Consider the following 15584-nt stretch of genomic DNA (forward strand, 5'->3'; position numbering starts at 1 on the left):
ATTGTGTTGGAGGTCCTGACAGGTGACACTCATGGCCCTTGAAGCCTATTTCAGTTTGGGTGTTGCATACCTAGTCAACAAACTTGTAGCGCCTATTTGCAGACAAGAAACCCTAAATGGACAGAAGTGTCAGTCAGACAGACAATGTGAGATATACGACTGTGAGCATGCATGCAAGGTTATAGATGTCGCCAAACGGAGAGACTCAGGGCTCTCAGTCCTGAACATTTATGTTGATGGTTGTTTGCCTACTTGCAAGTGTTTATTAAACCTTTAAAAGTCGCTCTCTCGGTTTTCGAGTCCTTCACAGAAATTGCCTCCACAGTAATTACAGATGTCTGCAACGTCATTTCACCTCAAAACTGTAATTCAAGATATCTGTAATTACATTTTCACTATCCGTAACTACAGTTTTAGATATCTACAACGTCATTTTGACTAGTCAGAATTTAATTGTGACTCCATCAAGATCCTCTAAAATATGTAAAACTGTCATATTTGTTTCGTATGGATATATTGATATACTGTAAAAACAGAAAGAAAAAAAGATTTCAAGATTTTTTCTACACCCTGAAGAATGTAGCCAGTAACCGGAGATGTCTTCATACACAAAACAATATAACATATGTTGTTGTTTATGACAGATATTGTAATTCTAATGTCTAAAGACTTCATCATCATTTTATGTATCTCCACATTGAGACCACAGTTGTGGGACATGAAGACAAAGTGATGTTTGGACCCATAAAATGCTCCATAAACTTTATTTATTATTCATTATGTCAAGATGGGTAAAAACACTGTGTATATATTTGAACAAAAAAAATGTTTTTAGTTTATCTTAAGATGTTTTATTGCACATTTGTTTGAGTTAATGTTACAATGTTGTAATGAATATTTCTTTGAGTTGACCTTTTGTATGAGCGGTTCACGAGAAACAACACAGCAACAACACAGGCCAAGCATTCAGCCCGTTCCAGGTGTATTAAAGATATTCAGATTAGAATAATGTGTGGTAGAAACTGTTTGATATCAGTGAATGAATGTGTAAAATATAATATAAATGTATATTTTTGTATGAATTTCTATACCAGAATAAATCTGTGCACCAGATGACACCAGTATTTTCCTGTGTTCCTTTCTTCACTGCTCAACAGCCTGTTTGTTTGATGATAACCACTGAATATTAAATATTATATATAATCGAGATGGGGAGCAAAACGTACCTCAATTTCCCCCTGGGGATCAATAATTTATAATCATTTCAACCTGAGAGGAGGAGGAGGAGGAGGAGGAGGAGGAGGAGGAAGAGGAAGAGGAGGAGGAGGAAGAGGAAGAGGAGGAGGAGGAGGACGAGGAGGAGGAGGAGGAGGAGCAGCAGCAGAGTAGACAGATGCAATTTCTCATTTCTCAGTTGGCTTCCACGGTTGGTTGTTGCTCAGCAGAGTCTCGTAGTTTGGTCCTGTAGGACAGAAGAGACACAAGGTTATGTGAAGGTCATTGTATTCGTCCATTAAAATGACCATTTGACAGAATTCAAATCCCTTTTATGTGAGCAATGACTGGTGTGTATTCAAATCAAATAAAGAGATTTAGCCCAGAGCTCCTGTCTGTGTTGCTTCATTCAAATATGAGCCTGCAGATAAAAGATTACGTTGTTGGACAACTAATATTAATACTAATGAAACCATCGAGCTTCACGTCTAATATCTATCTGTTTGTTTTGCCTCTTTGTTGAACATATTTAAGGATATTATATTAAGGATTTGATTAATTGTTCTGAGGGAAAAAGCTGCTATTAAACTTGTAGTACTGAAAAAGACCACTAGATGTCATGTTAACATTTATCTCTAGATTTATCTCAAAGAATGTAATTTTCTGATCTGCCTCACAAAGTGAAGTCAGTCATTCAATCTGATAATCCAGTAGTCATATCTGGACTGCAGGAGATGAATACATGACTCAGTTTACTGGCCAAATGCCATATTATTAGAGAAAGTAAAGCACCCTGTTGACTTTCTATCTGATAACAGAGAACACCGTGTGACAGACACACAGAGAGCTGCTCGCTCATCTGCAAACATGTAAGTAGCTCAAACATCCTGTAAGATTCACCTTTTGTGTTTTAATTGTGTGTTTAAACTGTGTTAGCCGGTATTTACTGCTGTCAACACGTGGCTGACAAACAGACAAACACATCAGATAAACAGGCCAACCTCCTGCAGGATTTGATCTTCAGATTTATTGTGATTTTCAGTTGATATGTGACAAGAGAACGCTCACAGTCTGTACTTTATGTACGTTTCCCAGTGTTTCTCTGTGTCCTCTGCCCTTTAGTCTCCTGTGTTGTCTCCCTCTGTCTGTCTTTGTGTGTGTGGAGGTGCAGGTGGGCTGGGCTTCCTTCCTCCTCCTCCTCCTCTTCCTCCTCCTCCTCTCTGGCTGGCGCACCTGATGAGGATCATCCAATCAATTCACAGCCACTGCAGTATATCAACCCTGGGATTCCTTCCATCCTCCACCTCACCCAGAGATCTATACAGAGAGCCATCCATAACCCTTCAGGTATCCAGGGTATCTCCTCGTTATCTTGCTTCACTAACCCCAACAACCGAGATCACACTAAGCGGTCCTACGAAGGTGGTCATCAACCCAGGGTTTCTCTGTCTGGCTGTGAGCACGTTCACATGAACGGGGAGATGTTTGCAGCATCTGACCAATCACAGACATGGACAAGACTACTGACAGCAGATAGACAGAGCAAGGCATTTAACAAAGAATAAACTATATTAGACAAATACAAAGAAATTAAACACTTAATCCAGACTAGAAGTAACACAGTTGAAGCTACCAAATACAGGAAGCAGAGCTGGTAAAAGAAAAAACTCCAGATGTGTGAATGTGTAATTTAACAGGCTAATTAATTTAACGGAACACTCAAAAGTCAGATATAGTTATCTAGATATAAATAGCTTTTAGGAGTGTAATAGCTGAATAGATTACATTTCTGTTTACCCTATGATTAAAAGAATGAATATAAAAACATAATTCAAACACCGGCAGCATAAATCCAGCTGTTCTTCATGCATCTGTCAGTTTAACTGTGTTTTTTTTAGTCTATTTTAGTCTAAAGCTATTTATATCTAGATAACTATATCTGACTTTTGAGTGTTCCGTTAAATTAATTAGTCTGTTAATTTACGCATTCACACATCTGGAGTTTTTTCTTTCACCAGCTGTTCTTCCTGCATTTAGCAGCTTCAACTGTGTTACTGTTAGTCTGGATTAAGTGTTTAATTTCTTTGTATTTGTCTAATATAGTTTCTTCCTTTGTTAAATGTGTCTCTCTGTCTGTCAGCAGACTTGTTCATGTCTGTGATTGGTCAGATGCTGTGAACACCTCCCCGTTCATGTGAACACTCACAGTCAGATTGAGAAACTCTGAGTTGATTTACTGAGTTGACGCTGAAATGTTAGTCATCACCATGGAAATCTCCAGCAAGGTGCATCAGGAGCTGGGAATTTACAACACAGGTAATCATGAAAACATTGAAAATCACAGAACCTGTAACATTTATATAATTTATTCTACTTTATTGTCATACAGACGTCAACAACATAAAGTACATAGATTGTATTTAGGATCAAATAGACTCTTGTCTAGTCTATAAAACGGTAGAAATGTTCATTAGATTGTAAATTGTTGTATATTTATACATATATTAACTATAACATATATATATATATATATATATATATATATATATATATATATAAAAACAAAGTTAACCTCAAAAGATGAACAGGAAACCACACCAGCAGCAGCAGAACCGTTGGGTGTTGCTCAACAGAGTCTCATAGTTTGTTCCTGTGGTGCAACAGAAGACACACAAGGTAATGTAGAAATACAGATAGTTAATATATTATATTAATCATGTAAATGTTTTTATTTTTCTAAAGAAATGTGTTGAGAATAATTTGGACTGTTTTATATTTAGTGTCTGACCAGGAACGAATAGAGACATGAAGTGAAATAAATAGAAAACAAATCAACAAACAACCAGGTTCCTCTGGAGTTTAGTTTATAGACTCTTTGTCTCTCCGTCTGTTTCTCCTGATCCTGACTTCACTCTGGATGGGTTATTCATTTTAACTGGTCATGTGAATGATACAGAGACGACTACTCGTTTCCTCTTTTTTGATGGCTTCTTTGCTGCAAGATTGTGCAACAGCTCCGCTAGTGTCCTCGTGGTGACCTCGTAGTAGTGATGGTGAGATGAAGCTTCATGAAGCACTGAAGCTCTCCAGCATATTGGTTCACAAAACGCTTCATCTGGACTTCATGTGCTCATGAAACCACTTTGTCAAAGAGTATAAAACAGACAGATGTGTTCCAGATGTGCGGCAGTGGTTTAACCGGGCACAGGGCAGTGGATGTGATTGTGTAACTAAAGGAAAATGATAGATGGGAGACATTATTCTGTATTTCAGCTTCGGGCGTCTTCAATAACGTCACTTGTCTAAACACGAGCCTTGATAAGCGCTTCAGACAACTTCCTTTGTTAACTCGACACAGCACTCTATTAGGCACTTCCACACTGGTGTAAATGTTTCTAGGTGGGGCTGTGTTGCCACATCCTGTCAGTTTCAGCAAACATCTCGGTATGATTTAATGCAAAAGAGTGAAGGTATTAAAAACACATCACTACTTTACAGTTAAATAATCAACAATTATTTTATTCCAACAGGAGCAGTAAAGAATGCTTAGAACAACACAACAGTGTAACATGAACTCAGTGGTGGAAAGTAACTAAGTACATTTACTCAAGTACTGTACTTAAGTACAATTTTTTAGGTACTTGTACTTTACTTGAGTATTTCCATGTTCTACTCCACTACATCTCAGAGGGAAATATTAGACTGTTTACTCCACTACATTGATTTAATAACTTTAGTTACTTTACAGATTCAGATTATTAATACAAAATATAATCAAGGAATAAATGATGTATTATTATAGATTAAACTACCAGCAGTATATAATAATAAATGATGTATTATTATAGATTAAATTACCAGCAGTATATAATAATAAATGATGTATTATTATAGATTAAACTACCCAGCAGTATATAATAATAAATTATGTATTATTATAGATTAAACCACCCAGCAGTATATAAAGTCATTTATATCAGCTTTACCAGCTGCAACATTAAAGTGATGAACACATTAATGCATCAATAAGTATAATCCAATAATAAACATTATTCTGCATAATGCATACTTTTATGTTTGGTACTTTAAGTATATTCATATGCTAATATTTTTGCACTTTTACTTAAGAAGGGTTTTTAACCCTTACCTGTAACAGAGTATTTCTACATGGTAGTATTGCTACTTTTACTGAAGTACAAGATCTGAGTACTTCCACCACTGCATGTATTATAATACAATAATAAACATGTTATACAATACGCCCTCTATTGGCTGGCAAGCACTACTACCAAGTAGTGTCTTAGTGGTGTCCTAGTAGTGTCCTAGTAGTGACCTCATAGTGTCCTAGTAGTGACCTCATAGTGTCCTAGTGGTGTCCTAGTGGTGTCCTAGTGGTGTCCTAGTGGTGTCCTAGTGGTATCCTAGTAGTGTCCTAGTGGTGTCCTAGTGGTGTCCTAGTAGTGTCCTAGTGGTGTCCTAGTGGTGTCCTCGTCCTTTAGTGTCGCTCCTCTAGTCTGTGTTGAGCGTAAAACATAAAAGCTGACCAGAAACTTTGTTAACCATCGAGGAGAAATCTAGTTGGTGAAATAGTTTTCCTCTGTAACCCCCTACTCTGACTACAGAAACACAACATGGAGGTTAAACCATTAATGCATGATGATCACAGATAATACAGCCTTTAAATAGTCCACAATAACAGGAATAAAACAACAATCATTGGAGACCAAGTAGTCTGATGACATTTTATTGAAGATTTGATCTAATGAGGAGTCGGTTGTTTAGTGGGAGTCTGAGTCACTGTTGATCTCACCGGTAATAATATAAATTATATAAATAATATAAATATTAACAACAATATCTTAACATAAACTTATGTGAACAATTATAATATGAAAAAAATAAACATGTCACAGATTCAAATCTTAAAAACTCTAAATGGCCATAGTGAAGGAATCACTACATTTACAGTATGAACACATTATAAAGGTAACATTAGGAGATTCAGTGCAAGGTAACAATCAGTAAAAACAGTAAACAGAGAACATAAATCACATGATTGATAACAGCTGGAGGGAGAACTGAACCAACTTACAGCTAAATCTTAATGATGAACTCTTCATACAGTGATGATGACTGAAACAAATATAACAGTTCACAGATTTTAGAGGATCTTGATGGAGTCACATCAACCAGACGTGACTGTTTAGACGTCTTGTCTCAGCACAACTTCTGAGGTGATGTTATCTGTCATTTACCAAAACCGTCACATTTTATACTGTTTGACATCAAACATCTGGGAGGATGGAAGCATCCTTTACCCTGACATTAGTTATTTCTGCTGTAATAACACGAAGCGGAGGGGTCTCTCATCACCCTGAAGGGGATTATTCCACAACAATGACCCGCTAGCTGTTCATTATCCTGATTATTACACGGCTACTTACTGAAGAAATCAATATTTGACATAAAAACGGTCCTCCAGAGTCCGACATCAGAACTGCGTCCCTTGCAACGGTCTGTTATACATAGCAACGGTCTGCTATACATAGCAACGGTCTGCTATACATAGCAACGGTCTGCTATACATAGCAACGGTCTGCTATACATAGCAACGGTCTGCTATACATAGCAACGGTCTGCTATACATAGCAACGGTCTGTTATACATAATAATGTCCTGTTATACATAGCAACGGTCTGTTATACATAATAATGTCCTGTTATACATAGCAATGGTCTGTTATACATAGCAATGGTCTGCTATACATAGCAACGGTCTGTTATACATAATAATGTCCTGTTATACATAGCAATGGTCTGTTATACATAGCAACGGTCTGCTATACATAGCAACAGTCTGTTATACATAGCAACGTTCTGTTATACATAATAATGTCCTGTTATAAAGAAATAACAGACTGCAGAGTGCCATGACTGACCAATCAGTATCGAGTATTCTACAACGCCAAGTAATAAAGCCAAGTAATACAAAATTATAATATATATATATGTTTTTTGACACTTAAAGCAGACATTGGGGGGAGAGAGTCTCTGTCTCTTGTTCTGTGACTACTTTATGCTCTGATGACTCATTTAAAATGGGTCCTCCAGACAGAGTCCTGTTTGTCTATAGACTGTATAAAATAGAGTAATTAAGTTAACAGCATCTCTTCTAGAGATTCGAGGTCTCGCCTATTTTTACCACGAGCTGTGCACAGTTCACAGCAGCAACAAACAGTCAAAATGATCATTTCATAGTATATTGACATCATATCAGCAACATTACTGCAGTTTCAATGTCTAGACATCTGTAGAATATGTTACGGACATGAAAAAAAGGAAAAATTTATTTTGAAATTAACACTTCCTGCTTTTATTTAAAAATAAAAGCCCTCAAGCGTTTTTTTTTCTGTGGACAGAATTCCTTCATTTGTTAACACAAGGCTTTTATTTTGAAATATGTGCAGGGAAGTGTTGTAGAACATGCAGTGACTTGGAGAACTCCATGAATGAATAAAGTATGGGGTTTTAATTGTGGATTATTACTATTATTTACAAATGAGCACACGTTTCTTAATATATTTCTGTCTAAAATAAATATAAATGATATTTATAATGAAATGAAATGGCCATTATGAAAGGCAAACTCTATGTAGAAAGAAAGTAAAAAGCAGAAAGAAAGGGCTGGCAGCAGCGTTTTGAATCAACTGTAGTCTTTGGATGTTCTGCCTGCTGACAGCAGAATAAAGTGCGTTGCAATAATCAAGTCTGGAGGAGATAAAAGCATGGATGATCTTTTCTTAGTCTGCACAGGAAAGGAATGACCTGATCTTGGTAAACTGTCTCAGTTGGGCAAAACAGGACTTTAGTCACATGAGCGTCAAATGGTAGTTCAGAATCAAAAATAACACCGAGGTTTTGGGCCTCTTTCTGAACATTGTTAGACCAGGCTCCCAGACTAGAGGGGAGCTTCTGAATACTGCTGGTGCTGGGGCTACAGGGGGGAATTATAACTATTTATGATTTGGAGTCATTCAGATGCAGGAAATTCGCACCTTTCAGGAGTGGATTGAATTGCCTGGATAGGCGAGGGACCAATGGCAGCATTTGTAGTTTTAAAAAGGATTCTGGGATTGTGACCCTGTTTAGCTCTGAAAAATATGTGTCCCTTGTTTCTTTGATTGTGCACTGATAAGTGGACATTAGGTTTAAGGTTAGGCATTGAACTCTAATAGTTAAGGTTAGGCATTGACCCTTAATAGTTAAGGTTAGCCATTGAACTCTAATAGTTGAGGTCAGGCATTGAACTCTAATAGTTTAGGTTAGGCATTGATCTCTAATAGTTTAGGTTAGGCATTGACCTCAAATAGTTAAGGTTAGGCATTGACCTCTAATAGTTAAGGTTAGGCATTGACTGCTAATAGTTAAGGTTAGGCATTGACCTCTAATAGTTAAGGTTAGGCATTGACCTCTAATAGTTAAGGTTAGGCATTGATCTCTAATCGTTAAGGTTAGGCATTGACCTCAAATAGTTAAGGTTAGGCATTCATCTCTAATAATTAAGGTTGGGCATTGATCTCTAATAGTTAAAGTTAGGCATTGACTGCTAATAGTTAAGGTTAGGCATTGAACTCTAATAGTTAAGGTTAGGCATTGATCTCTAATAGTTTAGGTTAGGCATTGACCTCAAATAGTTAAGGTTAGGCATTCATCTCTAATCGTTAAGGTTAGACATTGACCTTGAATAGTTGAGGTTAGGCATTGACTTTTTAGTTAAGGTTAGGTATTGATCTCTAATAGTTAAGGTTAGGCATTGACGTTGATTGGTCAAGGTTAGGCATTGACCTTGAATGGTCAATATTAGGCATTGACCTTGAATAGTTAAGGTTAGGCATTGATCTCTAATCGTTAAGTTTAGGCATTGATCTCTAATCGTTAAGGTTAGGCATTGACCTCTAATAGTTAAGGTTAGGCATTGATCTCTAATCGTTAAGGTTAGACATTGACCTTGAATAGTTGAGGTTAGGCATTGACCTCTAATAGTTGAAAGTTAGGCATTGATCTTTATAGTTACGGTTAGGTATTGATCGTCTAGTAGTTAAGGTTAGGCATTGACCTTGAATGGTCAATATTAGGCATTGACCTTGAATAGTTGAGGTAAGGCATTGGCCTCTAATAGTTAAGTTTAGGCATTGATCTCTAATCGTTAAGGTTAGACATTGACCTTGAATAGTTGAGGTTAGGCATTGACCTCTAATAGTTGAAATTAGGCATTGACTTTTTAGTTAAGGTTAGGTATTGATCTCTAATAGTTAAGGTTAGGCATTGACGTTGATTGGTCAAGGTTAGGCATTGACCTTGAATAGTTGAGGTAAGGCATTGGCCTCTAATAGTTAAGGTTAGGCATTGATCTCTAATCGTTAAGGTTATGCATTGATCTCTAATCGTTAAGGTTAGGCATTGACCTCTAATAGTTGAGGTTAGGCATTGTCTCTAATAGTTGAGGTTAGGCATTGACTTTTTAATTAAGGTTAGGTATTTATCTCTAATAGTTAAGGTTAGGCATTGACCTTGAATGGTCAAGGTTAGGCATTGGCCTCTAATAGTTGAGGTTAGGTATTGACCTTGATTGGTTGAGGTTAGGATAGGTTGTCGGGCAGTGAGACTCGCAAGAGTTTTTGCACATTTTCATAGCTTGGAGGTTACCTTTGTCGAATCTGGATATCTCAAGCCTTGGGCCTGGAATGGCTGAGACTCCAGTTCAACGTTCTTCAATGTTCAATTTTAAAGGTGACAGAAAGTCAACACAGGTTACTCAAATGAATCTCTTGAGGCTGTACAAGTATGGTGCAAAAAGCAGAGTTTTATTGTGTTCAATATCAGCAGACAAAAACACAACCAAATCCAGAGCCGTTCCGGACGCGACTGTTCGCGGGCTCCACATCACAACCCTATATACTAGATCAAAGAACTCATCCCTCCTCTTTACTACCATATATCTTAGTATTCTTCACTTCTACTGGTCTCTGTCAAAATATCCTACTAATCAGCATATACCATACATATGATCTAGGTGCCTCCCGACACCCACTATTTCAGAGACAGATTCCTTGTTTTGGCCCCTTCAGTTGAAGCCTAGTTCACACAGCTGCGAGGTGATTTGGAGTTCATTGCAAGCATTACATCACTTAGAGCTGTGAGTTGAAGCGGCCAGTGTGAGTGTTACAGCACTGGGGTCTATAATAAAATACAGCAGCACTATGATTGTATGCTGTTTCAGTAATAAACACATGGTTATAGGATTAATACTTTTATCATTGTTTATCACATTTTTATATAGTTAAAAAGGGATTACTTCTATACCTTCTAGACACAACCTTATGTCAGCATCGGAGGTTACTGCTTGGTTACACCTGATGGGTTGTTTCTCTGAGAAACTCATCGTCTTTACGGCTGTGTAGATGTTTCCTCAATTACTAGATGTAAAAAAAACACGATAGATGGCAAAGAAGAGTACAGCACAGACAGCCAGAGCTGACAGTACCGCTAAAATGTAGAGGCCGGTCGTTCCCTGACTCTCTGGTGGTCTCATTGTTGGTGTTGGAGGTTTGGGCTCATCAGCAGCTGCTGTAAAGGACAGAAAATAAAATGTGTGTGATTGTCTGAAGTGGAACCATTTTACTGAAACAGGAAACTAAATAAATCCAGCAGACTGACAAAAGAAAGACTAAATATGATCCTAGTCTTCATCAGCGGTAGCCATGACGTACGTTTTACTGCGTCTGGTAGTCGCTTTCAGTCCAAAATGGCGGAAGCGTAGCTCTGCTGCTGGGAGCTGACGTTGTAATGGAACGACCAGTTGACTTTCACTTCTTAGTAATATGTGTTCTTTGGTACAGCTCCAGCAGGGATGAAGCTGAGACTACTTTATACTAACCAGTATGACCCCTGCAGCATGCTAACATGCTAAACTAAGATGTGTTTAGCACTAGCAGGGCTGTAGACTCTTAGTCTGGTTTCACTGACTGACTTCTACTGAATACACTCACCTGTGACATTGAGGTGACATATCCTAGAGCCCCTTCCATAACGTGTCTTCACGTCACACTGGTACCGACCAGAGTCATTAATCCTGAGTCTGGACATGTGAAGTCGGATTCGTCCGTCTCTGAGGACGTCTTTGTCCCACTGGACTCGTCCTGTAAACTGTTCATCCTGAGACTCTGGGACCTCAACACCTTCATGGAGAAGAAACAGGACTAAGGGTCTGAGATCAGCTAATAGTCGACAGAGGATATCAAGTGATTTGGAGGAACTGCTGGTTCTGGTTGTGAACATCCACTCCAGTGTGATGTTGTGGTTCTCCTCTGCCTGATAGGAGGTCTGTGTCACATTCACTACAAATGCTCCTGTAGAGGAGACAGAGAGGGAAAGTGAGCAGCAGACAAACTGACAACTTGAACATGTCAAACTCCATCTAGAGATGTTTGTCTGAAAGTGTATTTAGTGTTTGTGGATAATAAAGTGAAGGTCAACTAACCAGAGACACAGGAGGTCAGACTGAGGAGCAGCAGGATGCTGCAGATCATCTTCATCCTGTGAGAGGAGACAGAAACACATCAGATACAAGTTCAGTTATTACAGGTAGAACAGAGACAATCTACAGTCTGTCTTTAGTCCTCACAGGACTTCTTCCTCTGTGCTACTGATTACACATGACTGACCAGTGGACTGACACCAAGACAGGAACACTAATGTACTTCTGACACCAGATGGAGCCAGATTAGTAGATTAGATATTTACAACTGAGGAAGAACAGGAAGTATGATCTGCTCTGAGATCAACAGAGTTGAACACTCTCACCAAACGAATAATGTTTATTATTGGATTATATTTATTAATGCATTAATGTCTTCATCACTTTAATGTTGCAGCTGGTAAAGCTGATATAAATTACTTTATATACTGCTGGGTAGTTTAATCTATAATAATACATCATTTATTATTATATACTGCTGGGTAGTTTAATCTATAATAATACACCATTTATTATTATATACTGCTGGTAGTTTAATCTATAATAATACATCATTTATTCCTTGATTATATTTTGTATTAATAATCTGAATCTGTAAAGTAACTAAAGTTATTAAATCAATGTAGTGGAGTAAACAGTCTAATATTTCCCTCTGAGATGTAGTGGAGTAGAACATGGAAATACTCAAGTAAAGTACAAGTACCTCAAAACTGTACTTAAGTACAGTACTTGAGTAAATGTACTTAGTTACTTTCCACCACTGAGTTCATGTTATACTGTTGTGTTGTTCTAAGCATTCTTTACTGCTCCTGTTGGAGTAAAATAATTGTTGATTATTTTAATAATTAATAACTATAATAATTATCTAACTGTAAAGTAGTAATGTGTTTTTAATACCTTCACTCTTCTTGCATTAAATCATACCGGGATGTTTGCTGAGACTGACTGGATGTGGCAACACAACCCTTTCCACCAGTCACCACTGTTCATTACACTCTTTGACCAACAGGTGGTTTCATGAGCACCTGAAGTTGAAGCAGATGAAACAACTTGCTGGAGAGCTTCATGAAGCTTCATCTCGCCATCACTACTTTAAACAACATGAAACGCTAAATTACGACAAAATAAAAGCACAAAATGACAATTTAAAGTGTGACTTTAAAGGCCAGATGTGTAGATGATGTTAACCCAGCTGTCTCACCTTCACCTGTCCTCCTCACAGTAGAGGAACTCAAAGAGGAACTCAAAGAGGAGAAGTCACAAATATCAGAATAAAGTCCACAGAGAGGAAAACTAGAGTCTGAGAGGCATGGTGTCATCTCCTGTCACATCTTCTCCTCCTCTACCAGCAGACTGTCGGTGTAGGTGCTGGTCCTCTGAACGGTGAGTCTGAAGTGAGCCTCTATTTATACGCGTCTGTCGGCTTCCTCCGCATGGCTCCTCCCACTACTTTGGGTTTTTTGACACACCTCGTATCCCAGCCTGTACGGTATCACTCCGCCGAAAGACCAACACGTAAAAACCAACGAAATATCATTTACAGCAATCGAACCTGTCGTCTATATATCCATCATCAGAAAAAACAAAACCGAGAGCGACTGCGATTCTGGTTATCTTCGCATTGAAGTCGGGTCTATGTTCTCGGCGGAGTGATACCACACAGGCTGGGATGCAAATAGTTGGTGCGTTGTTTGTTGCCTCCCCAGCCTGGAACCGGGAAATTGTTCGAAAAAGTCGTTGGAGCCTCAGCTGCTGATTCTCCTTTGTCGAATAATTTTCCGGCAGCACCAGCTCCAGCTGCTGTTGGTTGTTTTCTGCGCTTCTCAGTCTGGAACTTTCCAACCTCCAGAGCACAACGGACTATTATTCTACAGCAGCTCAGGAATCACCACCAGAAACTGCGCATCTCATAGTTTGGTCCTGTAAGACAGAGGAGACACAAGGTAATGTGGAAATACTATAGTTGATATATTATATTAATAATCTAAATGTTTTTTTTTTTTGTTTTTTTTTGTGAAGAAATGTGTTGAGAATAATTTGGACTGTTTTATATTTAGTGGCTGACCAGGAACGAATAGAGACATGAAGTGAAATAAATAGAAAACAAATCAAACTAGCAGAGTCTGTTTAACATGGAGGTGGAGCTGTCTGCAGCATATAACCAACACTAACATGGAGAAGTCTACAGACAGACAGAGTGGAACATTTAACAATAGAAGAGTAAACTATAGTAGACAAATAGGAAGAAGTTAAACACTTAATCAGACTAACAGTAACTCAGTTGAAGCTGCAACAACAATCCAGAGCATGAGTAGAAAAAAAGTCATTCAGGATAAAAGTATTATTTGTAAGTAATCTAAGGCGGTATACGCCAGGTGAGACGTGTGAACGCCAGGTAAGATGGTGTGAACGCCAGGTGAGGCTGTGGACGCCAGGTAAGACGGTGCGAACGCCAGGTGAGGCTGTGGACGCCAGGTAAGACGGTGCGAACGCCAGGTGAGGCAGTGTGGACGCCAGGTGAGGCTGACGGCAGGTGAGGTGTGGACGCCAGGTGAGGCGTGTGACGCCATGTTAGACGGTGTGGACGCCAGGTGAGGCTGACGGCAGGTGAGGTGTGGACGCCAGGTGAGACGGAGTGAACGCAGGTGAGACGGTGTGAACGCCAGGTGAGGCTGTGTGGACGCCAGGTGAGGCGTGTGACGGCAGGTGAGGCGTGTGACGGCAGGTGTGGCGGTATGGACGCCAGGTGAGGCTGACGGCAGGTGAGGTGTGGACGCCAGGTGAGACGGAGTGAACGCAGTTGAGACTGTGTGAACGTCAGGTGAGGCTGTGGACGCCAGGTTAGACGGTGTGAACGCCAGGTGAGGCTGTGAACGCCAGGTGAGGCTGTGGACGCCAGGTGAGGCGTGTGACGGCAGGTGTGGCGGTATGGACGCCAGGTGAGGCTGACGGCAGGTGAGGTGTGGACGCCAGGTGAGACGGTGTGGACGCCAGGTGAGGCTGACGGCAGGTGAGGTGTGGACGCCAGGTGAGACGGAGTGAACGCAGGTGAGACGGTGTGAACGCCAGGTGAGGCTGTGTGGACGCCAGGTGAGGCGTGTGACGGCAGGTGAGGCGTGTGACGGCAGGTGTGGCGGTATGGACGCCAGGTGAGGCTGACGGCAGGTGAGGTGTGGACGCCAGGTGAGACGGAGTGAACGCAGTTGAGACTGTGTGAACGCCAGGTGAGGCTGTGGACGCCAGGTTAGACGGTGTGAACGCCAGGTGAGGCTGTGAACGCCAGGTGAGGCTGTGGACGCCAGGTGAAGCGTGTGACGGCAGGTGTGGCGGTATGGACGCCAGGTGAGGCTGACGGCAGGTGAGGTGTGGACGCCAGGTGAGACGGAGTGAACGCAGTTGAGACTGTGTGAACGCCAGGTGAGGCTGTGGACGCCAGGTTAGACGGTGTGAACGCCAGGTGAGGCTGTGAACGCCAGGTGACGCGGTGTGGACGCCAGGTGAAGCGTGTGACGGCAGGTGAGGTGTGGACGCCAGGTGAGACGGAGGGAATGCAGGTGAGACGGTGTGGCGGTGTCGTCTTCGATTGTCCGCAAGAGCCACAGTTCGGCAGTTTCTCCACGGAATCGCGGACTTTGAGAAGGCTCAGGCGATCATACTCTAGTAGCGGGGACACTTTCCGTGTAACAAGTAGCAAAAGAGAGTAATGCTATTTATATATAAACGACTATATCTGACTTTTGAGTGTTCTGTTAAATTAATAAATCTGTTTATTTACTCATTCAGACTCAATCCAGTTTTTTCTTTCACCAGCTGTTCTTCCTGCATTTAGCAGC

At 40.1% G+C, this 15584-nt stretch overlaps 4 protein-coding genes and 1 long non-coding RNA gene across 13 annotated transcripts in view; 2 read left to right on the top strand and 3 right to left on the bottom strand.

Moving 5' to 3' along the window:
• The window catches only part of LOC119481862, a 166214-nt gene that overhangs the window by 88285 nt on the left and 62345 nt on the right, over positions 1 to 15584 (bottom strand). The window lies entirely within an intron of this gene.
• The window catches only part of LOC119481846, a 145971-nt gene that overhangs the window by 63532 nt on the left and 66855 nt on the right, over positions 1 to 15584 (top strand). The gene's annotated exons all lie outside the window — the stretch shown is intronic.
• Positions 1 to 15584, bottom strand: part of LOC119481879 (butyrophilin subfamily 2 member A2-like) — a 429385-nt gene that overhangs the window by 47599 nt on the left and 366202 nt on the right. The gene's annotated exons all lie outside the window — the stretch shown is intronic.
• Positions 1 to 15584, bottom strand: part of LOC119481913 — a 37085-nt gene that overhangs the window by 13293 nt on the left and 8208 nt on the right. The gene's annotated exons all lie outside the window — the stretch shown is intronic.
• LOC119481860 overlaps positions 1 to 15584 on the top strand; it is a 36526-nt gene that overhangs the window by 8769 nt on the left and 12173 nt on the right. The gene's annotated exons all lie outside the window — the stretch shown is intronic.

Source organism: Sebastes umbrosus, chromosome 22, assembly GCF_015220745.1.
Source record: "Sebastes umbrosus isolate fSebUmb1 chromosome 22, fSebUmb1.pri, whole genome shotgun sequence".
In the NCBI taxonomy this organism is placed as follows: Eukaryota; Metazoa; Chordata; class Actinopteri; order Perciformes; family Sebastidae; genus Sebastes; species Sebastes umbrosus.